The 26,513-nt window shown below is 45.7% G+C and overlaps 1 protein-coding gene across 4 annotated transcripts in view; it reads right to left on the bottom strand.

Moving 5' to 3' along the window:
- The window catches only part of TRIO (trio Rho guanine nucleotide exchange factor), a 372,133-nt gene that overhangs the window by 261,446 nt on the left and 84,174 nt on the right, over positions 1 to 26,513 (bottom strand). The window contains exon 1 of one of the 4 annotated variants that reach the window (XM_060009656.1): positions 5,945 to 6,190. The exons of the other annotated variants lie outside the window; for them this stretch is intronic. The gene's annotated coding sequence lies outside the window, so the exon portion shown is untranslated. Of the gene's footprint in view, positions 1 to 5,944; positions 6,191 to 26,513 lie in introns of those variants that run through there. 4 annotated transcript variants of the gene reach the window in all.

The following is a 26,513-nucleotide window of genomic DNA, read 5'->3' on the forward strand; positions in this document are numbered from 1 at the left end:
GTTTTCCCAAATGGCTGGACTCCACATCTTCTCTAAAGCGTGTACTGTCTGTCAGATGAGCCCGAGTATTTTTTTAAGGATGCAACCATTTGGTACCTTTTACCAAAATGAGTTGAACAAGGAAACAAAAACAAGCATGTTACTGGACAAGAGATTAGTTTGAAATTATTTTTAGGTTCTAACCTCTCTGAGCTAACAGAACAGTAAACTAGATTTTTACATTTTGTCCAGAAAGTTTGAGACCGAAAGAACAGGATACCCCAGGTGTTTCCCTTTCTATCTCTATCTCAACTGAATTCCCCTAATAGTTCCTCCTATTTAAGATTCCTTAAGAGGGCTTCCCTGGTGGCACAGTGGTTGACAGTCCGCCTGCCGATGAAGGGGATGTGGGTTTGTGCTCCAGTCCAGGAAGATCCCACATGCCGTGGAGCGGCTGGGCCCGTGAGCCATGGTCGCTGAGCCTGCGGGTCCATCCAGAGCCTGTGCTCCGCAACGGGAGAGGCCACAACAGTGAGAGGCCCGCATACCGCAAAGAAAAAAAAAAAAGATTCCTTAAGAGTAATTGCCAAAAAGGAACTGCTGCGGAGACCTGCACAGAAACTCGGTCACTAACCGCCAAACAGCCTGTGTTCCAAAACTCAGTTAGCAAGTCCGCCATTACTGGATTTCAGGAATGGATTTTCCCACAGCAATAATGCCACAGGTTGGTCTTAGGGTCTCAGGGATTCCAACAGAAGCCTATTTAACACACACAGTAACCCATCTGTGCTACTGGCGTAGAGGCTGGAGCAGAACTGGGGAGGAGGAGTGGAGGCCAAAAGCACAGACCTTGCTGCCGCTCCCAGGGGCGACAGGGCCAGGCAAAGGCACAAAGCGGTCCTCGTCTTCCTGCCCTCCCGCCTGCCAGGCCCTCCTCCCCAGGCTCCTCCTGTGGGCATTTTGCTGGACTGCACGGCCCAGACCAGCCTACCAGACCTCTAACACAGCAAGCAGATCTCAAAGGCTTGGTGGCAAGATCCTTCTGCACGCTTAAAAACCACTGAGGATCTCAGAGAGCTTTGGTTTCTGTGGGTTCTGCCTGTCACAGTCCAGCCACATAATATCTAGACATCGAATATCTATGTTAAAACCTAAAACTGAGAAAAAAAATTTTTTTTTTTTTTTGCGGTACGCGGGCCTCTCGCTGCTGTGGCCTCTCCCGTTGAGGAGCACAGGCTCCGGACGCACAGGCTCAGCGGCCATGGTTCACGGGCCCAGCCGCTCTGCGGCATGTGGGATCCTCCCGGACCGGGGCACGAACCCGCGTTCCCTGCATCGGCAGGCGGACTCTCAACCACTGCGCCACCAGGGAAGCCCTGAGAAAAAATTTTAAAGATTAATTTCTTGAAAAGTAATGAAAGGGACTTCCCTGGCGGTCCACTGGTTAAGACTCTGCGCTCCCACTGCAGGGGGGCATGGGGTTCAATCCCTAGTCATCGGGATAAGATCCCACATGCCACACAGCACAGCCAAAAAAAAAAAAAAATTATATATATATATTTTTTTAAAAAGGAAAATAATGATAATAAATCTATTACATGTTAAAGTAAGTAAGACTTTCTATTTAAAACTCTGTATTTCCAAAATCTACCAGGAAGAAGGCTGGCAGTGTTTTACACTTTTGAGACTGGCTTTAATGTATGCTTGGTAGAACATCGAGATTCTCACATCTGCTTCTGCCTTTAATCTGCTGTAATGTTAGGTGCCAGGCAGCCACTGGGAAACATCACTATACACTCTGGAAAGAGTGAGAGTGAGGAAACGCTCAGACTCTATTGGCCTATTGTGGAAACAGCTTTAACTCACAGATCCCCTGAAAAGTCCCTGAGGAGCCCACGGGATCCTGGAGGCGCACTGTGAGATCCACTGCCCTAAAGCAATGTTCTTCAAATGCTTTTGCTGAAGAATTCCATCACCAAAGAATTTTACTACATGTCCCCAATTATGTTTAAGTGTACTATTGTACCAGTCTATTGTATACCCCCAAATATAAATTTGAAAATAATAAGCTATACATAAATATCTTTCAAAAGCTTTTGCTATTTTCTTCCCACACTCAGGAGATCCTGATGCACACACACCCTGTGGTGAACAAAGAGCTCCCGTCCGCCCTGGAATCAGCATTTCCTTTTCTTCAGCCAAGTTCCTCTTAACTACCGCTAGACAGTGATCTGACTGGGATAATCTGCATCAGGGACTAAAAATCATGCTGATACAGAGGGTGCTTCCTTGAGCAAACTTCCCTGAAGTTACATGGCTACCTGTAACTTCAGGCCAGGCTCTTCCAGTGGGTGAAATGGTGGCCGTGTGCACAGCTGGACCCTGAGTCCAGGAGCCCCGGGTGTGCAGGCCAGTCCTGCCTGGAGTCTGCCTGGGGGCCAGCCGCCCTCCGCTGGGCCTCCTCCCCTCCCCACAAGCTTGGCAGAAGTGGGGAAGGCTGCACACCTGCCCAGAGGCAGGACCTCGTCCCTCCGCTCTCCTGGCAGGACGGCAAGAACCGCGCCTTCTGGTTCACAAACAAAATAAAATAAAACCTGGGTTTTATTAAATTTTAATAAAATGCTGGGTTCACACACAGGCAGCCCAGTCTAAGGGGCGTACTTCAGATCTGGAAAGGTCGGTTTTAAGGAACGTTCAAGCAATGGCTTAATCATTTCCTGGGGGGTACTTCCCTGGTGGTCCAGTGGCTTAAGACTCCGCGTTCCCACTGCAGGGGGCCCGGGTTTGATCCCTGGTCAGGGAACAAGATCCCATATGCCGCAACTAAAGATCCCGCATGCCGCAACTATAAGACCCAGAGCAGCCAAATAAATAAATAATTTTTTTTTTTTTTTTTTTTTTTTTTTTTTTGTGGTACGCGGGCCTCTCACTGTTGTGGCCTCTCCCGTTGTGGAGCACAGGCTCCGGACACGCAGGCTCAGCGGCCATGGCTCACGGGCCCAGCCGCTCCGCGGCATGTGGGATCTTCCCGGACCAGGGCACGAATCCGCGTCCCCTGCATCGGCAGGCGGACTCTCAACCACTGCACCACCAGGGAAGCCCATAAATAAATATTTTTAAAAAATCGTTTCCTGGGCTCTTCTGTCATCTTTTGTCCCTTCTTCCGGAGGTGGCAACAGAGAGCACAGGTGCCCCTTGGACCAGGCCCCGCATCAAGAACAGACGTGCGTCCCTCAGTGACGCAGGTGAGGCTGCCTGAGGAAGCGAGGTCAGCCTCTCGGAGCTCGCCTGCCACTCTGGCATCCTGTGCAGGACAATGACAGGCCTGGCCCTCAGCGGGTGCAGAGCAGCACATATGCTTAAGTCAAGGGGGGGGGGGCCTGAGGGCGGGTGGCGTGGACAGAGGCCAGGCTCTGGGTCAGGCCGGTGGGATGGACAGTGAGGAAGGGCCGGAGGAAGAGCGATCGTGAAGGAAAAGCGATCGGATCTGTCGACAGACAAGAAATCGGAGGGACGGCCCACTGAGCCTTGCACAGAAGATGCTTAATGTTTAATGACACGAAATCCCGAACAAGACACGAAACTACACGACTGAGTATACAGTGAGAACGTGACCCTTTCCTTTGTAAGTAAGTACAAACAAAGCCAAACTGGTATTTTTATTTCAATGTCTTATTTTGCAGGATCTGGTTAAGGCTAAAATCACAACAGCTTGGGAAGAACAGCTCTTGAAGGTTGGCTCCTTCAGAATCTCGTGCTTATTAGACTTTACTGTCGTCTCACAGGCTGGTCACCCCCATAAATGAAACTGTTTACCAGGTGACCATACAGCGGTGATGAGCTGCCAGCCGCTGGGGCACCTGAGCTGCCATGACTGCTGTCCCCCAACCCCTACCCCTGGTCTCCTCTAATCCTCGACCTCGGCGCACCCTTTCACCAGGCAGTCACCTCTTATTTCGCCAAGAAGAGCAAGGTTTTAAGATACAAGCTCACATTTCTTCCCTTCTGCATCCAAATGCCCCTACTGCTACCTTCTCTCCCTCCTGATTTTAGAGAAGAAACAGGCACAGTCTTTTCTCGAATCATCTCTCCCTGATCCCAGGGCTTCTGTCGGCACCTGCTTCGTCCATTAATTAGGCACCCCCCGGACCCCTCTGCTTCCCTCTGCAGATGGATTCCAGGCCCCAGCCATCCACCGCAGGGACAGTCCCCACCTCCCAGGGACACTGCGGGGACTCGGTGAGGGGAGGCACGTAAAGCACCAAAAACTGCCCGGCAGTGGTGCTCTGCAAACATCAGCTCGATAAATAAAAAGACAGGATACCCCAGCTCCCCACTGCCCAGTCCTGAGCTGCACCACCAGGGGAAGAGAGCCAGGTCATCCCAGCCTGTGGCGCAGCAAGGCCACACGGTGGCCAGTGGCCACGCAGACGGGGAAACGGTGTGCGTGGCAGGCAGGCGGGCACGCGCTCCTCTCCAGCTCCCATCTACTCGGGCTCCAAATTCTCCAAATAAGGCACTTGCGGAATCTGGGATTAAGGTGCTCTGTTGTTACCTTATGTGCAGCCCATAAATGCTGATCAAAATTAGTACTGAGACAGCTTTAACAATAAGGTCCCCAGAGGCGTGAGGGCCCCCAAATCAAGGACATCTTATAGTTGCTGAAGTATTTCAGGCAGCTGCACCTAACCACCAAAATCACATCACGTAGAATGCCAGGCCCAAAGAAGCAAAGCTGTCCTGGGGTCACTACGCCCCAGTGGGCAGGGGCTCACCCTCCCACGGACTCTTCACAACTGGCAAGAGAACCACCAGGGCGGCGTGAGGAGGAAAGTTCTGAACCTAATCTTTCCTTCAGGGAAAAAATAAGCAGAGGTGAAATGCAAGGTGCCCCCCAGCCTGTCTGTCTTCTGTGCAGCAAAGCTCCCCACCCCTGCCACCGGCTGCAGTTTCCTCTGTAATTGTGTTTCCGAAGTTGTTAGCAGAACCTAATGAGCACATGCAGGGAAACTGCTTAACCCAGAGCTGAACAAACAAGGGCGCAGTCCACGGCAGCGGTCACTGCCCTAAATCAACAGGATGGAGTGACGCCCGCGGAGGAAGGGCAACCGAAAGGCAGCACACGTGGTAGGATGCGTTCAGTTGGAAAGGATGTGCTTCCATGTACATGAGGCTGCTTGCAGCACGGCCTCTGGGCTGTACAGGCTCAGGTGAGCTGCTGTCAGAGCTCAGGAGAAAGCAGTGGAAGGAAGGGGAAGCCCGAGCTTTGTGCATTTCACCCTCCTAATAAACAGGCAAGTGGTTGCTAATGGCAACAGTCCCCTCCCCCAATCTTAAATGCATGCACACAGCCGGCTCCGCTCTCTACAACATGCTACTCTGGTCATTTTTCTGCAATAAAGTCACCCACGCCATCCAGGTGCGCGAAGGCACACGCATGTATACGCGGGTGAAGGCCAGCCTTGGCGAGAGGAGCAAGACACTGAGAGAGGAACGCAATTTCATTTCAAATGCACAGTCGTCTGGGCAGCGCAGAGGTATCCGCGTGAAGACAGTGACGGCATGCTGGCCACGTGGCCGGCAGTGAAAAAGATTACATCATCCCCTTTGTGCAGAGATGAACTGCGGGAGAAGCACCGCTCGCTAGTTTAAGCAGCACACAGAGCTGGGCTAGAGGAGGCTACGGTTTCCGTTGGCAAAAATCTCCCTTCTTTCTCCTTTGTGTCGAAAATAAAACATGCCCCCAAGATGATAAAAATCAAGCAGCTTAGTTTCACCAACAAATTCATATTTATCACTTCTCTGTGCCTTCTGAAGCACACTGTGTCTTAACAGGGTAATTCCTAAAATTGGAAAAGGAAAAAAATAGTTTTTTTTAAATAAACTAGGTAAGAAATCGGCAAAACATTTGTTCTTATTCCAGACTGCCTTCAGCTCCCCATCCCGGGCAAAGTGGCGTATTTACCGATTTATACCCGGTCTCCGCGTTCTCGCCGTAAGATGGAGCTGCTCTGGGTGTCACAAAGCCAAGCCCGTCCGTGCACGTCCCCCAACAAGCCCCCAGGCAGGTTGTCACCAGGTCCAGAACCGCTCTGCTCATTTTAAAACAATTCTGTTAAACGGACAGGCCAGGAGTCAGCTCAGAATGACGTTACCGAGAACTCTGCTCACAAAATGCGTCCTGTGAGCAAACACGCCTGCCCTTTACGGTCGCACTAACCTCACCCTCCGGCCTTGGTGACAAAGTATCTGTGCCGAGAGGTCTGTCCAGCTGCCTGACCTCGACACATGCAAATTAAACACACAAAGGGCCAAATGAAGCCTGAACCACAGGACACATTTTCCTCAGTAATCTCCCTCGTCTAAAGCCCAGAAAGTTCAGCTGTTTTTCAAGCCGAAGTAATGAGGAGGGTGCCCACCTGACCCCCTCCCTTTTCAGCTGGAAGTGATGGGCGCAGGAAACAGGAAAGTCTAACCAATGTCTGACCGTCATGAGCTTCAGAACAACACCATCTTTCACCCTGCATTTAGGATGGCTCTAGAGCCCAGATAGCAATAAATCACAAATAACTGTCATCCTCTCCACTTCCAATCTGCTTTACCATCAAGGCTCCCTTACACATTCCCACTGCTTTCTTCAATGGAGAAGCCACGTGTCTGCCTCTGAGAAACAACACACAGGTCAACTACCTACAGCCAGCCTGCCCCTCTGCGGACCTCGAGGTTATTAGCAGGTCCAGGCCGCCCTGTCTAGTCCCCACCTGGGGACTGTGTCTTGCTCACCTGTGCTGAGCCCAGCACCTGTGCCAGGCACTTGGCAGATTTTTCAGGGGGCTCAGAGTAGCGGGAGAAATCATCACCTTCAGAGGTGATGAACACTCAGGCTTGGACTCAAACCCCCGAAGTACCATCTGCAGGTTAATAAACTCCTTAGAGCACCAGGGTTACCTTCTATCAAATGAGGATAAGAATTTCTCACGTGCAGACGTACGCAGAGCATTAAAGGAAAAGTCAGCACAGTACTGAGCACCAATAGTGTCCAGCCAGTGTCAGCTCTGAAGACGCTCATCTGTTCCAAATCAGAGCCTAAAACGGCAGTTCCTGACCATGAAGAAGACTGGAGGAGAGGTGCCCAGTGGTCCGGGCAGCCACCCATCCTGGGTAGCGCTAATGAGGGGCTCACCCTCAAGGGGCGGAGGCACAGCACAAGCTCCCTCTGTTCAGGCAGGACCTGGGGCTCCTCTGTCGGCCCCCTACAGCACAGCACGGGGTGCAAGGACACTGCCTGGGGCCCTGGCTCCAATATCTCCCCTATAGTCAATCTACCCATTAACATAAAATTAACTATCAAAGTAATGAATGGTTCAAATCAATGTATTTTACTTTCCTGATCTACTCAATGTCACTTAGAAGTGGCCGTCAATGCTACTAAAATACATTCAACACACTTCAACAGCAGCTGTCTTAACAAAAGGGTATGACACAGGATTTCAGTTACCTAAAGCCTAAGGAAGGACATTCTAGTTCTTTCTAATTAAAGGGGTGGCGGGGAGGCTATAACATAAATGCATGATTCCTTCAAAATCTCCTTTATCATCTTAACTTGATGTACTTATTACTGACTTCTAACCCTATGATTTCCTAATACACTACAAAGTAGAAGATGCATTTAAATTTCCCACACTCAAAAGTTAAAAGCAAGCAAGACAAAAAGGCGGCAAGTAGTCCATCTTTTTTACTAAGACGTCTAAGTTTACAGAGTCTAACTCATGAACTTTCGTATGCTCTCTCAGCACGGACTGTCAAGTCTTCAAACAAAATCAAGATTCATTTTCATTACTACAATGAAAACTCCTACATTACAAATCTACACTGCATATGTGTGTGTATGCATGTGTGTCCTATAAGAAACCTACCACAAAATTAGTGCACTTTCCAAAACAAGGTTCAAATGATTAAGAATTTCTTCAATGTAACTTCAATTTCTGAGTTAAACTATAAGAACGAATTCCTTTAAAGACTTTTTTTTTTTTACCGTAACGGGATACACAAATTAGCAAAACTGTTCATGTAAAGCTGTGTATCACTACATTTGTAAATAAATTGCACATTATTAAATTTTTCCATAATTCAGACTGATCTTCCCTATAATTCTGAGGTTTATACCCATACATCAAAACAAGGGATTACGGCAGCGAAGTCCAAATCCCCAACGGTGACAGTAACAGGACCTTCCCATTATCATGAACTTGGCTCAGGCCTGAAGCCAAGGGCAGAAGGGGGAAGAGCCCATGCGTTCTGATGCCAGGCCGAAGGCGCATCTCTGTGGGGTTTCCTGGCGCCAGCCCCCTGCTCAGCAGGCTGAGGTGGGGGAAGGAGAGAGGGCAGCAGACTCTGCAGCCCGCCCCTTTCAGTTTGGGGGGACACACATCCTACTGTTGTGGGCAGAGGGACCAAGGAGAGGCCAGGAGTGGGGTGAGGGTCTCAGCAGAGGGGGACGGAGCAGGGTGCACCTCCAGGGGAGACTCTGGCAGGGAGCTGCAAAAGGTCACCTGGAGTGTGCCTCGCCAGCACTTGGGGACATTCTCGGAGGCTGGGAGGGAATGTCTCTGACGAAAAGAGAGACAGATGCAAAGGCAAAATCAAGGTGATAAGGCTTCCCTGGTGGCGCAGTGATTGAGAGTCCTCCTGCCGATACAGGGGATGCGGGTTCGTGCCCCGGTCCGGGAAGATCCCACATGCCGTGGAGCGGCTGGGCCCGTGAGCCATGGCCGCTGAGCCTGCGCGTCCGGAGCCTGTGCTCCGCAACGGGAGAGGCCACAACAGTGAGAGGCCCGCGTACCGCAAAATCAAGGTGATAGTAACAGCCAACAGATGTCACCCTTTTCCTTCCCCTGTCCCTAGCTGTCACGTGGAGGGGAGTGTTGGGGATGAGTGGAGGGGGGACGGGAGAGAGGAGAGCTGAAGAATAAACCAACAGCCCCTTCCCTTTGGCTGCTCTGCAGAAACAGGAGGTGGCGGGCTAAACTGGGGAAGATGAGAGTTTGGAGTTGGATGAAAGAGTGATATTTTGGGTTAAACTGGTCTGGACCCTTAATACCCAGAGCATCCCCATCCTAAAACCCAGAAGAGAACTGACAGCTATGGGCCTACCTGAGAAGCTAGCAAGAGGTGGAGGCACGTGAGGCAAAGCCAGCCCATCCCTGTTTGTTCCATCCCATGTCCCGACAGTTCAGTTAAAGTGGCAATGAGATTTTATGGACAGACTTGTCATTTAAAAATACTGGCAAAGGACTTCCCTGGTGGCGCAGTGATTAAGAATACGCCTGCCAATGCAGGGGACACGGATTGGATCCCTGGTCCGGGAAGATCCCACATGCCGCGGAGCAACAAAGCCCATGCGCCACAACTACTGAGCCCACGTGCCACAACTACTGAGCCCACGTGCCACAACTACTGAGCTGGCGCGCCTAGGGCCCATGCTCCGCAACAACAGAAGCCACCGCAATGAGAAGCCCATGCACCCACCACAATGGAAAAAAAAAAAAAAAAGAGCCGATTCCATAGGCTGTATCATTTAATTAGAATGGGAATCATCTGGCAAGTTGGGCTTCAGGAGGTCAAAGCCCTGGCTGGCAGTGGTGACAAGAAAAGCACAGGCCGGCAGTCATCCTGGATCCTGGAGCACCAGGCAACCCCCAGCCCTGCACACCCTTTGCCCACGTGTTCTTCTCAATGGCCTCTGTGTGCACAGGCGGAGACGGCCTTACAATCAGCTCCAGGCGCAGAAACGGTCTGTTGCAAAGGCCGCAGATCCACACAGGGAAGCTCTTCTACTCCAAGGCATCGCCCATTCATTCCAGTAGAACTGTTCCCAGCCTGGGCCAACATACACCATCATTACACAACGACAAGCACAGCTCTTAAGAAAACACGATTTTTGTTAGCAGCTGCCTCAAAAATAATCTAAGCCCTTCTTTTCTTAATTCAAAAGTGGAGGGCGGGGTGTAGGGACTGACTGCAAGCACTCCCCCGAATCAGAAACTTCGTTGTTGCCGAGAAAGACTGAGCCATTTGAAACCGTCCACTGTTCTAGCTGAACTAAGAAGCATCAGCAAAAGAAGGGCTCAGATTTCTGGGGTTTACTAATGTAGAAATTATGCCAGCATTTTCAACAGGTGCAAACGAGCTTTCACAATAACCAAATTTAAACACCATGGACAAGTGGATCGACCACAGGATGGCACGTGGATATTAAAAGTTGAGAATGGTGAACGCTGAGAACAGTTCCACAGGAACTATATTAGAGACACTGTGTCACAGCAAATGCTCCTTGTCACTGACCCAAAAGATGCACTAGCTTTTACAAACTTTATGTCAATATTTTAGGGTCTGCTGCAGGGAATCTTGAACATGTAGCACTCAACGTTAAAATACTCAACTTCAGGCTGGCACGCACACGCCCCGAACCTCATTCTCTCTGCGCTGCCAGCTCTGGTGACTGCAACCTGCTATAAGAGCCGGACCCATTCCTGAGTGACCTGCCAGGGTGCACCAGGAATCGCTACTCCCTAAGCTGACGACAAGGAACAGAGCACGGAGCTCCCAGGCCACCGCCAAGCGTGCTGCTTCCTGCTACATGGGCTTCAGCGAGGAGCCAATGTGGCTGCGATCCCACTGGCCCATCAGAACTTCAAATCTATTTTAATGGTCCCTGCTTATTCTTCTAATATTCTTAAAACGATAGTTCAACGATATCACAGGGTAGTTTGATTTCTAGGAGGTGGCCTGAAAGCCTAGTCACTAAGTATCAATTCTATAGGAAAGCATATTCTAGAATACAAATAACCAATTCAGAAAAGTTGGCCATAGGTTGCTTGTGAGTATTCTACATATTCTACTGTGAAAACTCAAACATCTCTGAGAGCCGTGAAAGAAAGCATCAATTCCCATGTCCTCTCCCACGTCAGAGACGAAACTCAGACTTTTCTACGGCACTGGCCCCACTTACAGCAGACACAGCTGAACCAAAGACAGAAATCCTAACGCACTTCTACACCCAATGCTGTCAATTAAAAAGGCAATCACAACTTCAGGATGCATTCCCCAAACTGGCAACTTCAAATGCAAAATAATCATCCTTATGAAAAATAGGTTATATTTTTTAAGGTATTAGGATCTACTTACATGAAAGAAACATCAAGCCCTGTGTTAAAAGTGCTCTATCCAAAGGCCTCAAAATTTTTCCATGGTGTTTTAATTTCTTCATTTTAACCAATGGACCTGAAGTATAAAATGCTAAATGAACTCCCCTCTGACAAGCAGTGAGTGAGCAGTGCAGCCAAGCAGGCCCCGCGCAGGATGTGAGTCACCCCTCCCTGGAGCAGCCCTGCTGCACATAGGTGGTGATGGGGGACTAGCTAGTTTGTGGAACAGCAATGGGAAGCTCAGACAAAGCCTTTGCTATTTTTTTTTAGAAATATCCTCTGTTTGATGAATTAGGAGGCTCTAGGCTACTGGCATGCCTATACCAAAAACTAATCACACAAGATAAAAACTAACGAAGAATGTACACAAATAAGGGAAAAAATCCTGCCAGCACACAAAAGACAGTCAATACGGTCTTTTAATGCACGTAATTATTTTCATGACATATGTTTTCCTTCTAAATGTATGAGAAAAGTAAATGCTGGGGGGAAAAAACTAGTTTGGCTTATAGCCTCCTGCTGAATAGTTTTTTTTAAACCCAGAAATTACATTTATTATAAGACACTGTTTTGTCATTATCATCTCTATCCGAAGTGCTATATCATTCCCAAAATTTTCTAATTCAAGAGATTCCCATAATGAAACTGGCCATTATAGTAGGTACATGGAAACTCTTTTCAATCAAGTGCTACAAACATAAAGAAAAACCAACCAAGGACTCTGGAAACTAAGAACAACTTAATGGGGGTAGGAGGAAGTTTACTAGCATTGAGGAATACAGCCTCGAATCAAAGTGAAACTTTTTTTTTTTTTTTGACCACACAGCGTGGCTTGCAGGATGTTAGTTCCCCGACCAGGGATCGAACCCGGGCCCCCAGTGGTGGAAGCCCTGGACCGCGAGGGAATTCCCAAAGTTAAACTTTTTTTAAAGAAGAAAACACGGGTTGAACGTTGAGGAATGAGGGTAAATGTGAACGAAGAGGAAAGGAGAGTGACGGCCGCGGCAGGGACAGGAGCGCAAACGCCCAAACGCTACAGGAAGCAGAGAAGCCTGAGAGTTCGAGCCACAGCTCAGGGGTCAGAGCGCCCGGGTCTCTTCACTGGGCACACCCTGCCCCATGCTCCTCCCCCCGAGGAGGGGAGACGGTGTCCACCCCACACCTGTGCACTCGCGGGTGCAGCCGAGGGAGGGGACTCCCCCTGCTCGTCCCTGCGTGTCTGTCCTCAAAGTCCCCTCGGCTGGAACTCAACGGACGAGGTGACTCAAAGCGCACCTGTAATTCACCTTCCCAAGTGGAGAGGGTGGCGCTGTGTTTGCCATCGCTGGTTTATTCTCCCACAAGGCAGGGGACGGTGAGAACTTAAGGGTTTGCTGACAGAGCAATCACAGAGTAGATAAAAAGGTCCCACATTATTAGGTTTTCCTCCTAATATTCATTTGTGAGAGAGTGTGGATACAGAATCAGAAACTCCTCTATGCCTGGCAGACAACACTTTATTTTCCTCTTGTGAGGACTCCCCAAAGGAAAAACCATACCAATTTTAATCGTATTATTAATCATAAAAATTGACCAGACTTCAGATTTACATAGGATTGGCCTCCTATGTGTTCTCAGTTAACCACACAGTCTATGTAAGATACAAAGGATGAGAAAAGATAGTGATTTACTGTATCTTTACTGCATACACAGATACATACACTCATGTTGTAAGGCCATGTTAACGTAATGGAGAAAAGAACTTGCCATCCGTCAGCTGAAAATGTGGAGTAGAACAATAAACAGGTGGTTAAGAGCACGATTTGGATTCCAAGCCTGGCTTTGCCACTGGGGAGCTGTGTGGCCTTGGATAAGTCACTTAACTTCTCTGTACCTCAGTTTCCACATCTGTTAAACAGTACGTCCCCCTTGTAGCGCAGTAGTGTGGGTCATAGTAACACAAGTCAGGAGTTCAGGCCAATGCCTGGCACATGCTAAGCACCATAAGGCCTGTGGCTGGTTGCTGTTATTCGGAAGGCTGTTGGGATGATGTAGTTTACTTTTAATTATATAATTATAATTTAATTTTTTAGTGAAAATTATAGTGCTCAAATATATTACACTGCTACAAAAAATATTCCAAACTTGCATGGAATATAATTTGTCCCACATGTGGCATCAAGAGGCTTCACTACTCATAGAACGAGCGCACCCTAACGTGCTAACGTAGAAGCAAATAAAATTACAGTGTCTGAGCTAAGAGAAGAAACAAGAAATAAAATGATCAAATACATGTCTTAGTTGTTACTGCTTTGCACTCTTCAAATTGTGTTATTTAAAATCATAAAAGAGAATGCAAAGAACGCTAAAAAATCAGTTTTAGAACTGAAAAGTTCTCTATATCCAACAATATAAAAATCAGCCTATAATAGGAATCGAGTTTCAATTAAATAAAAGGTTCTAAAAACTTTTTTTTAAAAGCACATAGTCTAAAGTCAGGACCAACAGCTGGTCCTACCTACTCCCTCTCAGACTGCTCGCAAGGCATCTGATAAAGATCATTCTAGCTGAGTACTTGTGTTACTATGTACAGATTTTATAATCATACTAAATGATTAGTAAAACATCCCAAAATCTGCCTACTTCATAATTTCTACCTGGTTTCCCTAAATCAGTATCATTTAATTCCCTATTATGATATAAGGCAAATTTATGATGTTCAAAGGATAATTATACATCATTAATTATAAATTAAATGTATATGAGATTGGCCCAAAACAAGGCCTATGTTTGTTTTTTTTTTTTTTTTTTTTTTTGGCGGTACGCGGGCCTCTCACTGTTGTGGCCTCTCCCGTTGCAGAGCACAGGCTCCGGACGCGCAGGCTCAGCGGCCATGGCTCACAGGCCTAGTCGCTCCGCAGCATGTGGGATCTTCCCGGACCAGGGCATGAACCCATGTCCCCTGCATCAGCAGGCGGACTCTCAACCACTGCGCCACCAGGGAAGCCCAAGGCCTATATTTTTAAGTTAATATGAAAGAGAGGTCTTTAGAAAATATTCTTCTTTGAATGAAGCCCTCAAACTGTTGTAGCAGTCTTCACCAAAAATAAGCTCAGTAGGAAAAAAAAAAAAGCCTCGATTTAACAATGATAAACAATAAAAAAAAAGAGAATCAAAGTGACATTTTTGTTTATTTCAATGTACTGAAATGAAATGCACTGCTATTTCCCTAAAACACTATCACCAGTACTTTAATCACTCAAGCTCTAGGGACCCCAGAACTACTCTTAAAAACTTCTGTTTCACAGTTTAGGAGAAAATAATGTAAATTTCAAGTTTTTATCATATTATATCCAAAATAGATTTTGCCAACAGCTTTAATGAAGAAATCCCATCTTGACTATATGAAAGGGGAGGGAGGTGGCGTAGAGAGAAAAATCCAAGTTTAAGATCCTCTAAAATTCAAACCAGTTAGTAGACTTGCAGAATTTTATCAGATATTGATAACTGGGGTCTTGTCTTCTATGACTTAGAACTTTCCACCTTCAGTGAAACACAGGTAGTCTTTCTCTCTCCCCGTCTCCCGAAAGCCTAGAGAAGAAGCCCACACACCCCGCCCCAAAGGAGGCCCGCAGCCTGCCTTGCCTCCTGTGTCAAAGGACGTGGTACACACGCCCACTGCTTGCAGCTGAAAGGGTTTTGAAAAACGTCTGGCTGCTTCACAGATGCTTGGCTTGGCTTTCCTCCCAAATATGTTTTTAATGCTGATAATGCTTAAATGCAACTGTTCACAGCAAGGGAAAGAGTGAGGGGAATGAAAATCTGCTGTTATATAAAAAGGGGAGGGGGGAACGGGCTCAGGATAACAGCTTAGCTAAAATTTCACAGTGATTTTCACATAAATACATCAGTCCTTCCTCATCTTCCTGCCACCAAGAACCCCTTCTTCTTCATTTATCCCCACTGTGAAGCTCATGATTTGAAAGCATCTCCCTACTGAATTGCATTTAGTAGATAAAAGCTGACCCCATTTTTAGAAATCATTTATGTTAGAACAAACCAATGGAACCACGTTGCATTCATAAATGCAAATAAACTTCAAGCTTCATTTAGTTTCTAAAGCCTTATTCCAGAAACCTGTATGATTCCTATTAACTTTTATTATTACTATTTGAAAACCTGTTACTCACAGACTAAAGACGAAATCCTGTAAAATAGCAAAACTTAGGTTTCAAAGGAAGAAAAGCCAGGCAAGGAGTTTAGAAAGGAACGGTTATGGAGACAGGGAAACCTAGGGAACGTTCTAGAAGATGGAACTCTGGGGTATTCCCAAATTTATCAATTATGTGTAAATTACTTCAAAATCAGAAAAATATTCCTTCTGCTCCTATCACCATCCCCTCCCCCGCAAAATCCTTCTTTTAAGGAGAGTCTCAAAGTCTCAAACTTCAAGGGACCGTCCCTAGGGATTGGTGGGGGGGGGACTGCTCCCCTTTTAGACCCCACACAGCTCTCTATCCACCCCTCGGCATTCGCTGAACTGAAATCTGTACTTCCATTAGGAATTTCACGGTCATGTATGTTCCTCTATCCTCCCCCTCAACGAAACGTGAAGGTAGACAACGGTGGAAACAATGTGGGTTTTTAGAGTTGGCTCAACCAGATCAGAATTCAGGTCTACAGCTGGGAGGCCTTGGGCCTCAGAGTCCCCATCTGAGAAATGGGTGGCACCTCATGGGGTCAGGGAGAATTAAACAGGGAAATCAATTCCCGGTCAAGCGCCCATTGAATATGAGTCAGCGACGTGCTGATTCACTGCTTGACATCTCCATCTCTCCAGGGATTTGGGGGGACCGGGAAGGGGAGTAGGGGGAATGAACGCTATTTCTTCCACACTGCTGTGCTTGTGCCTTTCTTTTCAGCAAAGACAACACGGATCCAAACTTTGAGACCATGAAGGTTGCCCCTGCAGATTGAGTCACTGCATATAATTCTTATCCTGTACATTTCAACCAAGTATAGGAGGAGAAATACTAGCTTTATTTTGAAGAACACTCACACAAGCACTGAGAAGGGCAGGGGGACACGGGGCAAGGAGGTCTGTACTGCTAATCAGAATAGAGAGTTATAAAATAATCATTAGGTTTTCCATCAAAAACAAATGGATAGGCATAATTTGTTAGAATACCATTTACATATTCTGGAATTATTCCTGGCAGTTTAACAGTTGAATTATCAATATTTTTTTTTACTTTATTGACTATTCAAAACACCCTGGGCATTCCGCTGTGTATCTCAAGTCTATGGCCAACAATTCCAGGTTATGTGTAACCTCCTCCCATCCTTATGAAGATCAGGCGAACAACAGCATCATTATCACCATCTTCGGCATCACCATTCACTGAATTGATACCATCAGCTGGCAGATCTCCTAATCTGACGAAGGGCCTGTTTTTCTACCTGTCTTGCATGAGAAAACTGAGGTTTACAGGGGCTAATTGACTTCACAGGTTAAACCAGAGACTTGAAACCCAGGACCCCGCAGCTCTAAGCAACACCATTCAAGACCAAACAGAAAACACTGCAGTTGTGCTCCCAAGCTCTTTACAAAATTGTATTGCAAGACTTCAACTTTTAAAGGACCATTTCATGAATTATTTATTTAAATGAAAAAAGAGTGTAAGAAGTTACATTAAAAGGATGAACACTGAACTGTCTCTTTACTAGGGTCCTGAATGATATGCACATGGAGATCCTCATCTAGAAACTGAACGAGAGACAGAGTGCCCACAGGCCCTGCCTCCGTCCCGCCCCCCACGCAGGCTGCAGGAGTCACGGGAGTCACGGGACGCGGTGCACATGAGTCCACGTGTGGTGACAGAGCGCTGACCCTGGGAACCAAAGTCACAACATGCAGAGGTTACTGCCTACCGCACCACACCATAGGGAAAGACCCTGCCGCTGACGTTATGATTTAAAGTAATGAGCGAATTAATGAAAGGGTTCAAATGGGCATCAAACAAAACACTGAAGTGCTTTTCTTCACGACACCTAAACTCCTGGCTCACAGAAAACCATTCCCAGCACGCAGGGAGTCAGTTCACCTCCAACACCTGCCACACCCCCTCCAAAAACAAAATTGCTGAGCGTTTTTCTAATTTTCCTCGTGTTAGAATCTGTGACATGCCCATTATTTCAAGAAATCTGACCCAAACTCCACTTTCTCACTGTAAATATCACTCTGTATCTCTGACTTCATCTGAATGTTACAATCACTTTAAAAGCCACGGAAGGGGCTTCCCTGGTGGCGCAGTGGTTAAGAATCCACCTGCTAATGCAGGGGACACAGGTTCGAGCCCTGGTCCGGGAAGATCCCACATGCCGTGGAGCAACTAAGCCCATGCGCCACAACTACTGAGCCTGCGCTCTAGAGCCCACGTGCCACAACTACTGAGCCTGCGAGCCACAACTACTGAAGCCCGCACGCCTAGAGCCTGTGTTCTGCAACAAGAGAAGCCACCACAATGAGAAGCCCACGCACCGCAAAGAAGAGTAGCCCCCACTCACCACAACTAGAGAAAAACCCGCACGCAGCAGCGAAGACCCAACGCAGCCAAAAATAAACAAATAAAATAGATACAACATTAAAGAAATAAAAAATGTTAAAAAAGAAAGCCATGGAAAATAAAAAGGGGAATGTATCTTATATGGCTCCTCCTACACGTTCAATTGATGACAGGCAGGCAGAATAGGGACAGTGGCTAAAATAAAATAAAATAACTATTCAAGGTAATATTTTAAGGTAATTTTGCCCAACAAAATAGCATTAATGCTAAGACAGAAGAAAAATAGTTGGGCCATGAATTCTACTACAAATCATAGCAACCTGTAAATTAAACCCAGGCAAGCAGGTGTGGGCTCAGCTTTGAAACAGTCTCCCTCTTCAATACCTAGCTATGAAGTCCTGACCAATATTATTGGCCAACTAATTATCTATCAATCAAAGGGTCTACGGGGACAGAGATGAAGCTGCTAAGTTCAGGCACCAGTCAGACATTTTAAGCACCAAGCTGGTCCATGAGCTCAGTGACTGCACAGAGGGTTTTATGTCTTCAACTGTGCTGTGTTCACTTCCATGTGTGTCAAGGCTACAACTGTCGATTTCCACCCGACAACTGCTGGAAACAGCAGGTGTCTGCGCCATGTGTGCGCACCCATCTCCAGCGTGCCATGCCGGCCCGTCTGCACTAATGCTGATTCTCTGATGTTCAAAGCGACAAGCAAGCCGTCTCCTCCCAGCCCGACTTCCCGCCACACCTACAGCCACGCGACAATACCGCTGCACCTCGCACTTCTTAGTCACTGTGTCCACAGCCACGTTAGGACAGAAGGCGAATACTTCCGGGATGCTGTCAGAGGGAAAAATCACTCCGTAATGCCGCCAAGCAGACAGGCAGGGGTTCCAACCCTCTCTCAGCAGCTTAGCACACCAAGTTATCACATGGTGCAATCGGAGAGAGGCCTAGAAACTTCCCTCTGAATACCTGTCTCAAGTTATGAAACAGGTTGTTTTATAGGCAAATCCATAAAGGAACAAAGTAGCTCAGCAAGTGTTAAGGTTGTGGGATTTCTTCCTGGTGTTGAAGACGCTCTAAAATTGACCATAATGATGGCTGTACAACTTGGTGAATATACTCAAAAGCCACAGAACCATACACTTTAAATGGGGGATTTTGACACTATGTCAGTTATATCCCAATAAAGTGACACCAAAAAAGAAAGGGTGTTCAGAAATGTTACAAAGACATTCTTCAGAAAACATTATTCTGTAACTGATTATTAAAAACGTATCTATGGAATGGAGGAGAGGTCACTTTGAATAGATACAGTACGGTTACTTCTTCTCTCCTAAAAGCACACAAAGTTTTGGTATATACAAGAGTAACTAAAATAGTAATAATGTTTACCACCTTGGCCAAATATTCCTCAGGAGAAATAAGTGCATATATTCAAGTTAAGGATCCCTGAACCCAACAGCTCTGTTTGATGCACTGAATAGAAAGACGGCTACTTACGAATTCATTACCTTTGCTTTGGCAAGTGGTTTATTACAAGACTAAGGCCTGAAGAATAAACACATAGCTTTTACATTAAGACTAACTTTTTTTTACATAAAATGCTTTTTGTCACTGTATTTAAAAAGCACAAACGTTTTAAGATTTATTTTTAGTTTCTGGGGACCTTTCATGCTCTGGCAAAAAGCTTTATTTAAACTGCCTCACCAAAGGCACTACAAACCACCACAATTCCGTATCACTTGGACTTTAACTCTGAGAAATTAACAGTTCAATAAAATTAGCTTGGTTCCTACCATAAATAAATAATTTGTTAAATAGGTGATCTACCTAACAGACCAGGTCAGTCAGTTCAACCTTCAGTTACAATTTTCATGTTTCCTCAAAAATGTTTAGCTTCATCAGTGAAACCACAAAAAGCTTACTTCCCTCTCCAAAAGCTTTTGACAACTTTCCTGTGAACTCATTCCACAAATACATGCTTGTAGATTAGAATGGGTATACGTAAGTGCTTAAATTTCATTTGTGGTTTTCACATTTTGGCTGTGGAAGAAAAAATACTTTTCCTTTTTTAAGAAGGTCTCCAGTTTCCATAAATTAAACCACCTTTGGACTTAGCAGAATGATCACTGGCCAACATCCCACCTCTGAATCTCTAAAACTATTACGTTTTATACAGTTCTTTACAGTTTTCAAAGCATGTAACCAAACCAAATTAGCTCACCTAATGACTAACCCAGCCTGTAAGATAAATACATTTATGGTCTATACTTTAGAAACCAGGGACTCCAGGGTCAAAGATGAGACATCACCATTTACTGGAGATAATACAGCCCGAAGTCATAATCAAATCCAGGTCTTCCAGCAGCTTTTAAAAAAAGATCTGATCTATTTTATTTCTAGAATTTATTGGTTTGTATGAATGAATTAGACTGTATTGTAAGATGCTTAAAATATACTTTTAAAGTATCAAAAAATTATCTGAAAAGAAATGTTTTACAAGTAGCAAAATACACTTCCTAGGTTTCCAGTATATTCTGTATATGCCATGTGAGAATGGGTAATATTTTGTCTCGGCTTTGCTTTGTTTTTCAGAGATATCATTTTCCCCTTAATTTCTTAATATATCAGAGCTTCCTCAAAAAGAACAAATATTCTTAAATGAGGTCTTCACTAATACTTTACTTAGATAAAATTTTCCAAGTTATTGGAATATATAACTTAGGGCAAAGTAAAATTTCTGTCTTTTATATAGTTTTTATGAACTATAATTTAAAAAGAAAAATAATGCATTTTAACCTAAAACTAATATTTTCTTATCAATATTCTGCATTATAGACATTCCTTGAAAATAATCTAGCTTTGGAGATGAGAGCAGACTTTTTTTAAAAAAAAAATAGCCATTTCAGATCTTTTTATAAATAAAGCACTTTTAAATGCCCCACAGCTCTGTTAAATGACCTGATATGACAATTCGTACATTCCTCTTAATAGGCTGCCGTATCTGCTTCCATGAAATGGACTAAATACATTTTGCATTGCAATCTGCAATCATTACAGTGCTTCCCTTTATTTGTAGATGCAATATTATAGTTAGAACAGAAATAATTTTCACTACTTATTTCACTCCCTACACTACACCAAATGTGATTTTTCAATATTGATTCTCTAAATACAGATCTCAGTCTATTTCCCCCTAACTCAGTTGTGGGGTAAATCTTCCCCCAAACAGATACTGAGATTACAAGCTGCCTCACAGGCGCTATCCGCCTCTGACCAGCATCAGGCTTTTTACCAGCATTACTGGCAGTCTCACAATATGGAAGGTTAAACATGCCAAGGCAGCTGCCACCCTACCCACAGATTAGCCAAAGAAGCAGCATTTCACCCATTCACTGGTCTGGCCACCAGCTTCCAAGGTCACAACTGCCTGGTCCCAACATCCACTGCCCAGCTCGTCCAAATGTCAACACTGAATTGTACTTTTTTATCCTCTGCCATTCATTCTACCTCTGATACTACCAGTATTGCTCTATGGGCTTAAAGTAGTCAGTCCATGGCATCATGCTGTCATTACATCCTTTGTAGAGTAAGTAACCTCATCAGCATTTTCAATGATAATGACAGAGTAAATCTTTTAGGTTTATCTGGTAGAGAGGGAGAAAAAGTTAACCAAGATCTTATAAAGTGATAGAATAAATTGTACTTTATTTCTACTATACCCAGAGATAAGAGAGGGAAGGGAAAATATTTACTAAAGGACAAGGGGCGGTGCAGTTATCTGCTTTCTCAAGAACTTAACAAGCTGTCATTTCAGGATGGTGAAGTCTTACACCTTGAACTGGTCTCAGACCTCAGTCCCAGCCAAGTCCCAGCCTTTCTGATGAATCTTATTATTCCCCACCCCTCTGCCACGATCTAGATGCTTCACCTTTCTGTTCAATCACTCACCCCTCCCTGCGGAAGCCTGGTACTTCCCACTCCAGATCAAGCTCTGATCTGTCCCAAGACCCCATCCGATCTCAGTCCCAAATCCCACCAGGTGCTGAAGCTGGATTGGTTACTTCCTTTTCCCACAGAGCCTGCCCGGCTCCCCCGCTGCAAGTACAGCAGGTCCTTACACCAGTTGATCCTACAACATACAGAAAAATATTTTAGAAACTCCATGTTTTAAGATTTTCTTCATCCTTTTTAAAGTTTCAATTTGGTGAACTTTTGCAGTATACAGCATATATGAAGTAAACAAAAACAGATGTTGAAAATACGCGTTTTTTTAACTGATTTAGTGTGCAATTTTTTTTTATAAGTGTGTTACCCATGGTTCGAAGGATGAACACCTCTCTCTCTTTCTACTCTGTGTGTGTTGCATAGGACACGGGGGACAAAAGTACGAACATCCATTCATTCATTTAATAAATATGTCTTGAACACCCACCAGGTGCCACATGCCAAGTTAGGCAACCGTGTCAGACGGTTCCTGTCCTCACTGAGCTAAGAGTCCAGGAAAGCAGGCACACATGAAATAATGCATACCACCAATGCAATCCAGTAGAAAGCTGGGGATTGCAGGAAATAAAGGGAACATACTGGGGGCGGGGAGGGGCGCTAATGTAGAGGTTAAGACAGCCTATCTGCTAACATCTAAGAAAAAACTTAAATGATGGTTAGAACTTAACCAAGGGGTAGGGGTGTAGGGAGGGCATGTTCACTGAAGCCAGAAGGAACAGAGGCCAGAGGCAGGTGGGTATGTCTGTCGTATTCAAGGACCTAAGACAAGGCCAGTATGACAGAAACATGCAATCAAGAAGGACAGTGACAAAAACACAAACTTGGCCCCTACCAGCCATGCGACCCTGACAACCATTTCGCATCTCTCATCTTTAACGTCTAGCACTATAAAATGAGAATAGCAAGACCTACCCTGGCATGACTGTCGGAAGGATTAGATAACTTACGTACCTCTTACCGTGGGGACCGGTAGATGCTGCCGCCAGTGCCGTTATAATTAAATCCTTATGTTCTCAACTACACCTCTGCCTGAATGACCTTGCACATGTAGATTTCTTAACAAGTATGTGCTTCCCCTGCCCCCAAAATTATCTATGATAGTATGAGTAAATAGTCAGAAAAATTAATTCAGTCACAGGTTTATGCCTGTGTAAGACTCTCCAAAGTAATACAAGTCCCCAGGATCAGAAAGGATCCTCGAGTCTACAATAAAATATATTACTTTCCCGATCTCTGCATAATAAAAGCTTTACATAAGTGTGTTGTCATGGCATTTTGTTCTTGCATACTTTATGTTCTAATCGTATTATTATATTAAACTCATAAGGGTAGAGAATGAAGCTGGGGAAAGCTCTATACCTCTACTGCACAGAGGACAGGCAGAAGAGGCTCCCAAAAAGAGATGTGCTCAGGAGAGCAAGACAGGCCCAGGAACAGGTGTTAGCAACAGACTTGCAACTTAACCCCAAGGAAAGGTTTGCTCCCCTTCACTGACAGCCGGGAGGGCTTGAGAACAAAATGCGTCTACCTTCTGGTTTGAGAAAATTAAGTAGTACTGATTATGACTCATTACTGCTCAACTGTGAAATCCATAGAAGTCAACTGAAATAGACAAAGTTGCTTCCTAAAACATAACCTTAACTCTTGTTTCAGACACAACAGCAGTAGCACCACCCCCTTCCAACATACACTTTCATACTCAGATTCACAGGTCATCAAAGGGTCTGGCCTGCAGGGGGGAAAGGGGAAGGCGAGGTGCTACTGTTGGAAAATGGACTTGTTCATCAGTACTGAGCATCGCAGGGTTACATTACAAAGTGAGAGAGAAGCTGCAGAGGCAAAGTGCATTTCTAAACCTTTGGGTTGTTAAAATATTAAACAATAGGAAACACGGAAGACCATTCTTTGTCTTTCCCTCCTTTGTAACATCTACCACTATATGGATGGAGCAGGCATTGGCAAGTAATTCGAAAGCACTATCTTGCAAGTTGAATCCTCAAGCAACCTCCTCCTTTGTAACATCTACCACTATATGGATGGAGCAGGCATTGGCAAGTAATTCGAAAGCACTATCTTGCAAGTTGAATCCTCAAGCAACCTCCGTGAAAGGTGCTAATGTAGCCCATCTGTAGAACCTTGACATGCAGGAGCCTGCACTCCACCACCTTCTCTCTAGCTCAAAAAATTTTTTTAAATCAATAGGGGGCTTCCCTGGTGGCACGGCAGTTAAGGATCCACCTGCCCATGTAGGGAACACCAGTTTGATCCCTGGTCCGGGAAGATCCCACATGCCACATAGCAACTAAGCCCATGCGCCACAACTACTGAGCCTGTGCCCTAGAGTCCACGAGCCACAACTACTGAGCCTGCATGCCACAACTACTGAAGCCCGCGTGCCTAGAGCCCATTTTCCACAACAAGAGAAGCCACCACAGTGAGAAGCCCATGCACCGCAGTGAAAGAGTAGCCCCCGCTTGACGCAGCTAGAGAAAGCCCATGTGTAGCAATGAAGACCCAACGCAGCAAAAAATAAATAAATAAATATTTTTTAAAAAAGGCAACGTAGGGCTTCCCTGGTGGCGCAGTGGTTGAGAGTCCGCCTGCCGATGCAGGGAACACGGGTTCGTGCCCCGGTCCGGGAGGATCCCACATGCCGCGGAGCGGCTGGGCCCGTGAGCCATGGCCGCTGAGCCTGCGCGTCCGGAGCCTGTGCTCCGCAGCGGGAGAGGCCACAACAGTGAGAGGCCTGCGTACCGCAAAAAAAAAAAAAAAATCAATAGGGAAGTAAGCGATACTGGAAAAAGTAAATTACAAATTTCAGTGCTTTGATTACCATCGGTAATAAATTATTTTCAACACATCTTACAAATGACAAGACTCACCACCATGTTGGAACATCAAGACAAGAAAGTTTACGCTAGAGAATGATACAAAAGAGAGAGGACCAGGTAAAATGGGGCAATACTAGGGGAGGCAGGGAGGCAGAAGGGAAAAGGCCAAGAAGGAGACCATGAGAAGGGGAGAAAAGAGGCTCAGAAGAAGTTCTGAGGAGGCTTGGGCAGAGGGTGAGCTGCTCTCCCCGCAGCCCACCTGCCCTCTGAGAGCACAGCAAGATGCCGATCCAGACATCTACCTTTGCTGTGTCCTGTATTTGGAAATCTGTGGGGGCATCTGTGGTTCTCGCAAGGTTGGGGGGCGGGGAACGCTACTAGTATTTAAAGGATAAAGGCCAGAATGCTGGACAGGAACTGCATCTGACACAGCCCTCCAACACACACTCACACACACACACACACACACCCATCACTAAGCATCTTGCCTGACTTTCCAGTGTCTTGCCGGCTATTTAAGGAAGTGAAAATCCTGGGCTTACAACCTCACTCCATTTCATGCATAAACAGAAACCGTGTTGGGGACATGGTTCTTATACACTACATTTTTTAGGAGAACAGCTACCTTGTAGATGGAGGAGATCTCTACTTTGGTCTGCACCAAGAGCTGTTCACTTCGGAAATCATGCCCCCAGCAGCAATGTGACTCAGGGTTTCTGAGTCACCAACACGGCACATCAGGAGCAGGTGTCCTCCGTGGACCTCCTGCTCGTGGAGACTCCACACATGGGTGCAAGCGGCTGCAAACATCGTCACATCTTCTGGAGTAGTGCTACCACAGCGTGATCTGAAGACTGGCTGCAAGCCCACAAGTTCCTTAGCACTTCCCTGCACTCACGTAAGGGGTCTGTTCGGCTGACTTTTTTTTTCCACAGCAAAACTCAGTGAAGAAAGTTACTGGGGAACTTGCAGACACAACAGACACGTTGTCCCAGCAGACCAGCACTGCCAGTACCACTGTTCTAGTCTAGGGTCGTATCTCAGCATCTACATACTTAAATACATGTTTGTAAGTTACATTTATTTCCTTTCTTTTTTCTTAGTTAAAGCATTGTTTTGATTTTTAAATTATACATTAATTACATTTCAGAATAGGACATGGAGCATTACCCGGTATGTTAGAAACAGGGAAACTGGGTCTGCAGGAGTTAGGAACCACCCACTGCTGTAAAGAAAGAGAAGAATCATCTGGATCCAGCCTTGAACCCTGTCTTCCTAAAAGTACAGGAAACCCGTCAAAGTGGGGTGTGATCACCTGGACCGTTCCAAGGTGGTGAAAATTACATCAACCCAAACCTACATGAAACTTCTGGGATAGGTTCTAGAGATTGTCCACTGAGGTTTGACAGTTTCACTTCATTTAAAAGTAGTAGAGAAAAAAGAGAGAGACCGCTTCTCCTCCCAAGTCTTAAGACAATACTGGAAGGGACTGGCAAACAAGAACCCACGGGACAAGCCCATTCTCCCTGAAAACTGCTTCTAAGCTACAACCACGGGGCAGAGTAGCTGTGACAGACACCATCTAGGTCCACAGAACCTAGGATACTCACAATCTGGCACCCAGCAAAAGAAGTACCCACTCCTGTTCTAGATCAAACATACCTTGATATGTTTGATTTTTATGTTAAATCTGTTTTAGATATATAAAATCTATGTATCATAATCAATATTGTAAATTTAAACATCATGAGGGATGCCGCAGGATGCTTTGAACTTCCTTATTAAATACATCTTAGTTTTAGTCTCCTTGATTCCATGAATATATATGTAAAATTTCCTGTCCAGATTTTCCTTGGCCACAGCCTACAATTAGAATGCTTTGACCCCATCAATTATAATTTGATACATTCAAACAATATTAAGTAAAGAGAAAA

This window comes from Delphinus delphis, chromosome 3, assembly GCF_949987515.2.
Source record: "Delphinus delphis chromosome 3, mDelDel1.2, whole genome shotgun sequence".
Taxonomy (NCBI): domain Eukaryota; kingdom Metazoa; phylum Chordata; class Mammalia; order Artiodactyla; family Delphinidae; genus Delphinus; species Delphinus delphis.